General features: G+C 46.4%; 1 protein-coding gene across 1 annotated transcript in view; it reads right to left on the bottom strand.

The window, feature by feature from the left end:
• atg2a (autophagy related 2A) overlaps positions 1–10,000 on the bottom strand; it is a 180,815-nt gene that overhangs the window by 45,547 nt on the left and 125,268 nt on the right. The gene's annotated exons all lie outside the window — the stretch shown is intronic.

The raw sequence follows: 10,000 nt of genomic DNA on the forward strand, positions 1-10,000 counted from the left end.
CAAAGATAGAAGGTGACCTCAAAGGGCCGAAGGTAGATATTGATGCTCCAGATGTTGACATTGAAGGACCAGAAGGGGGATTCAAAATGCCCAAATTCAAAATGCCCAAGTTTGGGTTCAAAGGTCCTAAAGTTGAAGGCCCAGATGTAGATGTCAATCTACCCAAAGGCGATATTGATATCAAAGGGCCAAAGATAGACATTGACACACCTGATATTGACATTGAAGGCCCTGAAGGAAAAATCAAGGGTCCTGGATTCAAGATGCCAACCATTTCTGGACCAAATATCAAAATGCCAAGTATGGATTTCAATCTGAAAGGACCGAAGGTGGAAGGTGATCTCAAAGGGCCAAAAATAGACATTGAATCTCCTGACATTGACATTAAGGGCCCTGAAGGCAAAATCAAGGGTCCCGGATTCAAGATGCCAACCATTTCTGGACCCAACATCAAAATGCCCAAATTTGGTTTGAAAGGTCCTAAAGTTGAAGGCCCAGATGTAGATGTGAATCTACCCAAAGGCGATATTGAGATCAAAGGGCCAAAGATAGACATTGACACACCTGATATTGACATTGAAGGCCCTGAAGGAAAAATCAAGGGTCCTGGATTCAAGATGCCAACCATTTCTGGACCAAATATCAAAATGCCAAGTATGGATTTCAATCTGAAAGGACCGAAGGTGGAAGGTGACCTGAAAGGGCCAAAGGTAGACATTGAAGCTCCTGATATTGACATTAAGGGCCCTGAAGGGAAAATCAAGGGTCACGGATTTAAAATGCCAAAAATTTCAATGCCTGATGTAGACTTTAATCTGAAAGGGCCGAAGGTGAAGGGAGATATGGATGTTTCAGTTCCAAAGATAGAAGGTGACCTCAAAGGGCCGAAGGTAGATATTGATGCTCCAGATGTTGACATTGAAGGACCAGAAGGGGGATTCAAAATGCCCAAATTCAAAATGCCCAAGTTTGGGTTCAAAGGTCCTAAAGTTGAAGGCCCAGATGTAGATGTCAATCTACCCAAAGGCGATATTGATATCAAAGGGCCAAAGATAGACATTGACACACCTGATATTGACATTGAAGGCCCTGAAGGAAAAATCAAGGGTCCTGGATTCAAGATGCCAACCATTTCTGGACCCAATATCAAAATGCCAAGTATGGATTTTAATCTGAAAGGACCGAAGGTGGAAGGTGACCTGAAAGGGCCAAAGGTAGACATTGAAGCTCCTGATATGAACATTGAGGGCCCTGAAGGCAAAATCAAGGGTCCCGGATTCAAGATGCCAACCATTTCTGGACCCAATATCAAAATGCCAAGTATGGATTTTAATCTGAAAGGACCGAAGGTGGAAGGTGACCTCAAAGGGCCAAAGGTAGACATTGAAGCTCCTGATATGAACATTGAGGGTCACGGATTCAAGATGCCAAAAATCTCAATGCCTGATGTAGACTTTAATCTGAAAGGGCCAAAGGGGAACGGAGATATGGACGTTTCTGTGCCAAAGATAGAAGGTGATTTCAAAGGGCCGAATGTAGATATTGATGCTCCAGATGTTGACATTGAAGGACCAGAAGGGGGATTCAAAATGCCCAAATTCAAAATGCCCAAGTTTGGGTTCAAAGGTCCTAAAGTTGAAGGCCCAGATGTAGATGTCAATCTACCCAAAGGTGATATTGATATCAAAGGGCCAAAGATAGACATTGACACACCTGATATTGACATTGAAGGCCCTGAAGGAAAGATCAAGGGTCCCGGATTCAAGATGCCAACCATTTCTGGACCCAACATCAAAATGCCAAGTATGGATTTCAATCTGAAAGGACCGAAGGTGGAAGGTCACCTGAAAGGGCCAAAGGTAGACATTGAAGCTCCTGATATGAACATTGAGGGTCCCGAAGGGAAAATCAAGGGTCCCGGATTCAAGATGCCAACCATTTCTGGACCCAACATCAAAATGCCAAGTATGGATTTCAATCTGAAAGGACCGAAGGTGGAAGGTGACCTCAAAGGGCCAAAGGTAGACATTGAAGCTCCAGATATTGACATTGAAGGCCCTGAAGGAAAGATCAAGGGTCCTGGATTCAAGATGCCAACCATTTCTGGACCCAATATCAAAATGCCAAGTATGGATTTCAATCTGAAAGGACCGAAGGTGGAAGGTGACCTCAAAGGGCCAAAGGTAGACATTGAAGCTCCAGATATTGACATTGAAGGCCCTGAAGGAAAGATCAAGGGTCCTGGATTCAAGATGCCAACCATTTCTGGACCCAATATCAAAATGCCAAGTATGGATTTCAATCTGAAAGGACCGAAGGTGGAAGGTGACCTCAAAGGGCCAAAGGTAGACATTGAAGCTCCTGATATGAATATTGAGGGCCCTGAAGGCAAAATCAAGGGTCCCGGATTCAAGATGCCAACCATTTCTGGACCCAACATCAAAATGCCCAAATTTGGTTTGAAAGGTCCTAAAGTTGAAGGCCCAGATGTAGATGTGAATCTACCCAAAGGCGATATTGAGATCAAAGGGCCAAAGATAGACATTGACACACCTGATATTGACATTGAAGGCCCTGAAGGAAAAATCAAGGGTCCTGGATTCAAGATGCCAACCATTTCTGGACCAAATATCAAAATGCCAAGTATGGATTTCAATCTGAAAGGACCGAAGGTGGAAGGTGACCTGAAAGGGCCAAAGGTAGACATTGAAGCTCCAGATATTGACATTGAGGGTCCTGAAGGCAAAATCAAGGGTCCAGGATTCAAGATGCCAACCATTTCTGGACCCAACATCAAAATGCCAAAGTTTGGTTTGAAAGGTCCTAAAGTTGAAGGCCCAGATGTAGATGTGAATCTACCAAAAGGCGATATTGATATCAAAGGGCCAAAGATAGACATTGACACACCTGATATTGACATTGAAGGCCCTGAAGGGAAAATCAAGGGTCCCGGATTCAAGATGCCAAAAATCTCAATGCCTGATGTAGATTTTAATCTGAAAGGGTCGAAGGTAAAGGGAGATATGGATGTTTCGGTGCCAAAGATTGAAGGTGACGTCAAAGCTCCAAAAGTAGACATTAAGAGCCCTGATCTAAATCTTGAGGCACCAGATGTTAATGTGAAAGGACCAGAAGGAGGATTCAAAATGCCCAAATTCAAAATGCCCAAGTTTGGGTTCAAAGGTCCTAAAGTTGAAGGCCCAGATGTAGATGTTAATCTACCCAAAGGAGACATTGATATCAAAGGGCCAAAGATAGAAGGTGACCTCAAAGGGCCAAAAGTAGACATTAAAACTCCTGATGTGAATATTGAGGGGCCAGATATTAATGTCAAAGGGCCAGAAGGCGGATTCAAAATGCCCAAATTCAAAATGCCCAAGTTTGGGTTCAAAGGTCCTAAAGTTGAAGGCCCAGATGTAGATGTGAATCTACCCAAAGGAGACATTGATATCAAAGGGCCAAAGGTAGACATTGACACACCTGATATTGACATTGAAGGCCCTGAAGGCAAAATCAAAGGTCCTGGATTCAAGATGCCAACCATTTCTGGACCCAACATCAAAATGCCAAGTATGGATTTCAATCTGAAAGGACCGAAGGTGGAAGGTGACCTCAAAGGGCCAAAGGTAGATATTGATGCTCCAGATGTTAACATTGAAGGACCAGAAGGAGGATTTAAAATGCCCAAATTCAAAATGCCAAAGTTTGGAATCAAAGGTCCTAAAGTTGAAGGCCCAGATGTTGATGTCAATCTACCCAAAGGAGACATTGATATCAAAGGGCCAAAGGTAGACATAGACACAGCTGATATTGACATTGAGGGCCCTGAAGGCAAAATCAAGGGTCCTGGATTCAAGATGCCAACCATTTCTGGACCCAACATCAAAATGCCAAGTATGGATTTCAATCTGAAAGGACCGAAGGTGGAAGGTGACCTGAAAGGGCCAAAGGTAGACATTGAAGCTCCTGATATTGACATTGAAGGCCCTGAAGGCAAACTCAAGGGTCCTGGATTCAAGATGCCAACCATTTCTGGACCCAACATCAAAATGCCAAGTATGGATTTCAATCTGAAAGGACCGAAGGTGGAAGGTGACCTGAAAGGGCCAAAGGTAGACATTGAAGCTCCTGATATTGACATTGAAGGCCCTGAAGGCAAACTCAAGGGTCCTGGATTCAAGATGCCAACCATTTCTGGACCCAACATCAAAATGCCAAGTATGGATTTCAATCTGAAAGGACCGAAGGTGGAAGGTGACCTCAAAGGGCCAAAGGTAGACATTGAATCTCCAGATATTGACATTGAAGGCCCTGAAGGAAAGATCAATGGTCCTGGATTCAAGATGCCAACCATTTCTGGACCCAATATCAAAATGCCAAGTATGGACTTCAATCTGAAAGGGCCCAAGGTGGAAGGTGACCTGAAAGGGCCAAAGGTAGACATTGAAGCTCCTGATATTGACATTGAGGGCCCTGAAGGCAAAATCAAAGGTCCTGGATTCAAGATGCCAACCATTTCTGGACCCAACATCAAAATGCCAAGTATGGACTTCAATCTCAAAGGACCGAAGGTGGAAGGTGACCTCAAAGGGCCAAAGGTAGATATTGACACACCTGATATTGACATTGAGGGCCCTGAAGGCAAAATCAAAGGTCCTGGATTCAAGATGCCAACCATTTCTGGACCCAACATCAAAATGCCAAGTATGGACTTCAATCTCAAAGGGCCGAAGGTGGAAGGTGACCTCAAAGGGCCAAAGGTAGATATTGATGCTCCAGATATTAACATTGAAGGACCAGAAGGAGGCTTTAAAATGCCCAAATTCAAAATGCCAAAGTTTGGAATCAAAGGTCCTAAAGTTGAAGGCCCAGATGTTGATGTCAATCTACCCAAAGGAGACATTGATATCAAAGGGCCAAAGGTAGACATTGAAGCTCCTGATATTGACATTGAGGGCCCTGAAGGCAAAATCAAGGGTCACGGATTCAAGATGCCAACCATTTCTGGACCCAACATCAAAATGCCAAGTATGGATTTCAATCTGAAAGGACCGAAGGTGGAAGGTGACCTGAAAGGGCCAAAGGTAGACATTGAAGCTCCTGATATTGACATTGAGGGCCCTGAAGGCAAACTCAAGGGTCCTGGATTCAAGATGCCAACCATTTCTGGACCCAACATCAAAATGCCAAGTATGGATTTCAATCTGAAAGGACCGAAGGTGGAAGGTGACATCGAAGCTCCTGATATTGACATTGAGGGCCCTGAAGGCAAAATCAAAGGTCCTGGATTCAAGATGCCAACCATTTCTGGACCCAACATCCAAATGCCAAGTATGGATTTCAATCTCAAAGGACCGAAGGTGGAAGGTGACCTTAAAGGACCGAAGGTAGATATTGATGCTCCAGATGTTGACATTGAAGGACCAGAAGGAGGATTCAAAATGCCCAAATTCAAAATGCCCAAGTTTGGTTTCAATGGTCCTAATGTTGAAGGCCCAGATGTAGATGTGAATCTACCCAAAGGAGACATTGATATCAAAGGGCCAAAGGTAGACATAGACACACCTGATATTGACATTGAGGGCCCTGAAGGCAAAATCAAGGGTCCCGGATTCAAGATGCCAACCATTTCTGGACCCAACATCAAAATGCCAAGTATGGATTTCAATCTGAAAGGACCGAAGGTGAAGGGAGACATGGGTGCAGATATTCCTTCGGGAGACCTGAACGCCTCTGGTCCTAAAATTGAAGGCGATATAAAGGTTCCAAGAGTGGACCTGGATGTCAAAGGACCCAAAATCGACCTAAAAGCTCCCACCCCTGAGCTAGACATCAACGCTCCGGATGTGAACATCTCGGGTCCTGAGGGCAACATCAAAATGCCAAAATTCAAGAAGCCCAAGTTTGGTTTGGGGCTGAAAGGTGCCAAAGCGAACGTCAAGTCCCCGTCGTTGGACGTCACCGCCCCTGAAGGCGACCTCAGCCTTGACGCCCCTGACGTCAACGTTGACCTGAAAGGAAAGAAGGGCAAGTTGAAGGTGCCCAAGGGGAAAGGGAAGGTGAAGAAGCCCGAGCTCGACGCGAGCCTCGGCTCCCCGGACCTGGAGCTCAAGGGGGCAAAGGTCAAGAAACCTTGGAAATTCCACTTCCCGGACGTCGAGTTTGATATTAAATCCCCCAGAATGAAGGGCGATGCGTCTCTTTCTGGACCCAAGGTCGAAGGAGGACTGAAGAGCCCAGGCGCTGACCTGCAGTCCCCAGGCTTGAACACTGAAATGAAGACCCCTGATGTGGACCTCCCTGATATCAGCCTCGAGGGGCCCGATGCCAAGCTGAAAAAGCCCAAGATGAAAATGCCCAAATTTCACATGTCCGGTCCCAAACTCAAGGGACCGGACGTAGACGTCAATCTCAAAGGCCCACAAGGCAGTCTAGGTGTTTCTGGGGATGTGAACATCGAGGCCCCCGATGTCAGCTTGGAAGGCCCCGAAGGGAAGATTAAGGACCCCAAGTTCAAGATGCCGTCTACGAACCTGAGCGGGCCCAACATCTCTGCCCCTGACTTCAATCTCAACCTCAAGGGCCCACAGGGCAAAGGAGACGCAGACCTCAACCTCAAGGGCCCAAAGGTCCACCTGGAAGGACTGGATGGGGATGTTGAAAGCCCCGAGGGGAAGGTGAAAGGTCCCGGGTTTAAGATGCCAACCATTTCCGGACCCAACATCAAAGTGCCGGGTATGGACTTCAATCTGAAAGGACCGAAGGTGGAAGGTGACCTTGAAGGGCCGAGGGTTGACATTGAGGCTCCTGGTGTTGACTTTGAGGGTCCAAGTGGAAAGATCAAGGGCCCTGGAATCTCAATGCCTGATATTGATGTGAATCTGAAAGGGCCGAAGGTGAAGGGAGATGTGGATGTTTCAGGTGGCTTCAAAGGGCCGAAGGTGGACGTCGGTGCCCCTGATGTTGACGCGGAAGGGCTAGAGTTGAAAGTTCCCAAATTAAAAGTCCCAAAGTTTGGCATCAAACTCCCAACGGTGGAAGGCTCGGACGTAAAAGTCAAGCTCCCCAAGGGAGAAGTTTCAGGGCCTGGGTTAGAAGCTGACTTCGAGGGGCCCAAGGTTGACGTGAAGGGTCCCGCCGTTGACATGAAGACCCCAGATATCGAGCTGGAGTGCCCAGAGGGTAAAGTGAAGAAATCGAAATTCAAGATGCCCAAATTTGGTTTTGGGAGCCCCAAACTAGAAGGTCCCGACGTGGATGTCAATATCAAGAGCCCCAAGGGCCCTCACATTGAGGGGAAGCTTCCCGGAGCAGACATCAGCATTGAAGGGGGCAGGATAAAAACGCCTTCCAGGGGTCTGTCTGGATCCAAACCGGACCTCAACGTCAATCTGCAGGGACCCAAAATTGACGCGTCCGGCTCCGGCTTTGGGGTGAACTTCGGCTCCCCCGACGTGAGTGTTAAAGGGCCGAGCGTGGACCTCGGGGGCCCCAAATTAGAAGCAGAATCCTCTGGCATGGCGTTTGACATCAGCAAGGTGGACTACGGGAAGATGACCTTCACTAACTTGAAAGTGCCAAGGTTTGGAGACCCCGCGCCCGAGCTGGAGGGCCCAGAGGTGGGGGTGGATGTCGGGGGAGCAGGGCTAGACCTGGGGAAGGTGGGAGCTGCAGGAGAGCTGGAGATCAAGAGCCCCAAAGCCAAAGGTCAGCTTGGCTCCCCGGGCATGGAGGTGAAGGGCAGCGGTGGAGGAGGAAAGGGCAAAATCAAGATGCCCAAGTTTTTCCAGAAATCAAAGTCCAAGGGAAGCAGTCCAGATATTCGTCTGGAGGGACCGGAGCTGGAGCTGTCCGGAGGCTCCATGTCTCCTAAAGGCAAGTCAGCATCTCTGGATCTGTTCAAGAAACACAGACACAGGTCCTCCTCTCTCAGCGACGACTCCAACCTGGCCTCGCCCTCCTCCCCCTCTGGGCACCTGGAGGCGGAAGGGGGGGGCTTCTCCCTGGAAGGAGGGGCGAAGGGGAAAGGGAAGAAGGGCAAGTCAAAATTCGGGACCTTCGGGGGCCTCGGATCCAAGTCCAAGGGCTCGTATGAGGTGACGCTGAGCGAGGAGGGAGAGGCCGGGGTGTCTCTGGGTTCCAAGAAGGCGTCGCGAGTGTCCTCTACGTCCAGCAGCGACAGCGGGACCAGGGCGGGGCTCAAACTCCCCAAGATAGAGCTGGCCGTGTCCAAGAAGTGATTGTGTAAATAGGAAATGACGATTCAGCCACGAGAGGGGTGCGCAAATCCAGCCCTTGCGGTTTGGGAGTCTGGCCGAGGAGGGTTTGAATTAACCAAAAGTTACACTGATTTTATTACCCTTCAGGGAGGGGAGGGAGGGGGGGTTTAACTAAATGAACCTGGATTATAAGACAAATAATTCTTAAATGACAGAATTTAGGGGTACGGGTGGAACAAAGACGAGGGGCGGCTTACAGACTTCCAGGACTGGACTTGTGTACCCCAATTTAATCCAACCTTTTGTTCTGTACATAAAAAGAAATGAACTTTTATCAACTATATTCTCTCTCTCTCTCTCTCTCTCCCTCTATTTCTCTCTCTCTCTCTCCCTCTATTTCTCTCTCTCCCTCTCTTTCTTTCTTTCCCTCATTCTCTCTGTCTCAGTACAGATAAAGTGCCTTGTGTAGAGATGCAATGAGTCAGAATCTTGGAAAGTATCTCTCAATATTAATGGATAAAGATTGATAAGAAGATTGATTTGTTTTTTGTTAATATAATGTGTCCTATTTTTGTATTTTCGAATGAAATGTAATCACACTGCTGCGTATTAATGATAATCATGCCAATGAGTTTCTCTAATTAAGTTTTGCATTAACAAGCTGGGAGGGAGCAGTGAGGTCAGGCTGGGGGGGGGGGGGGGGGGTCAGTACATTTAATCGCTGGAGAATGTTTGTTTGTTTGTTTGTTTCCTCATTCTCTTTTAATGGCTTTTCGATTCCTCTCTGAGGCTGAGGGCTGACTTTTTAAAACTGTTTTCCTTTTTAAATAAAGTAATTAAGTAATTGATGATGAATCAAAGTTTTGTTTTGTAAGAAAAATAAAAAATAAATAAAAAATCCAAAGTATTGAGCACGCTGAGGGACAACTGCATAGGAGATATTATTGTTAATAAGGCATAATAATAATAATATCATCATTTCTTTTCATCAGGAATTGAATCTAAATCTTTTTGAGTCCATTTGGTTAAAAATTCCTTACATTTTCCGTGTCGTGGCTTCTTAACAAAAGTTGTGGTTGATTTTAGGGATTAAAATGAAAAGGGTTTAGTGTTATTTTTCAATAATCAAAGCCAGGACAGAATCTCTGAGATTATAATGTGTTTTTTCCAGCGAGCTGTGACTCCGCAGCTGCTTGCGGGGGCTCCTTCAGCGGGCGTCGTGTTTCAGACATGCTCTCCTCGTTTATTAGTGAGTTTTGAGTCTTCAAGCCTCTTCTCTTTGTGTGGCGATGGCTCTCCACTCCCTTCTGGGTAAGGACGTGGGCCACTGTAACAAGAGTGATGATTTAAAAAAAATACAAATAAACTGTTTAACCTGAACTCTGCTGGTGTAGCAGAGAGCGAGAAAGAGAGAGAGAGTGTGTGTGTGTGTCAGTGTATCAATGTAGCAGAGAGAGAAAGAGAGAGAGAGAGAGAGAGTGTGTGTGTGTTTGTATTAGTGTGTGTATCAGTGTAGCTGAAAGAGTGAGAGAGAGCGAATGCATATTGATGTGTTTGTCAGTGTAGCCGAGAGTGTGTGTGTGTGTCAGTGTATCAGAGAGAGAGTGTGTGTATCAGAGTGTGTATGAGGGTATCTGTGCATTAGTGTGTGTGTGTGTGTCTCTCGATTCCTAAGGAGTCCTATTTGCACAGTTTTGTACACAGGCTGGTGATTCATAATTCACGCAGCATTAGCGGAGCTTTGTGAAACCTAAGGGAGTGATAATAGAATTATGACAGAG

This window comes from Polyodon spathula, chromosome 47, assembly GCF_017654505.1.
Source record: "Polyodon spathula isolate WHYD16114869_AA chromosome 47, ASM1765450v1, whole genome shotgun sequence".
Taxonomy (NCBI): Eukaryota; Metazoa; Chordata; class Actinopteri; order Acipenseriformes; family Polyodontidae; genus Polyodon; species Polyodon spathula.